We start from the raw sequence: 490 nt of genomic DNA, 5'->3' as shown, positions 1-490 counted from the left end.
CATTTGTTAATTCTCTAGAGAATATTGCACTAACCTATTATCGCACCCTCTGGAGATGTACTAACCATACCCACAGACATATATCGTAACACTATATCACACAACCTTCGCATGCAAATACAGAACTCGCCTCTCATTCAAGCCCTTTCAGTTGCGATTATAAAAGTTTCTGTGCAGCTTGCTTCACAACACACGTACTTGTAACAGCTAAGGCCATATTCCAATGGGAAGCATTTTTACCCATCCATCCTACCAAAAAATTACAAAAAATAAGTGTTGAACAATTATACATACATATTTAAAACACCACGTTATCAAATCTTTTCACATCCTATAAATACAAAGTTGGGGGGACTCCAGATCACCCCACGACCACATTTCATGAAGAATACACTGTACACTAGCATGAAATGATCCGTCAACATTACCTACCTGTTTCTTGGGACAATATTACCTTTTTTTATTATTTAAGATCATGATGCAGTCTTGC

Source organism: Penaeus monodon, chromosome 24 (assembly GCF_015228065.2).
Source record: "Penaeus monodon isolate SGIC_2016 chromosome 24, NSTDA_Pmon_1, whole genome shotgun sequence".
NCBI classification, from domain to species: domain Eukaryota; kingdom Metazoa; phylum Arthropoda; class Malacostraca; order Decapoda; family Penaeidae; genus Penaeus; species Penaeus monodon.
Note: the sequence above shows the minus strand (reverse complement) of the source record.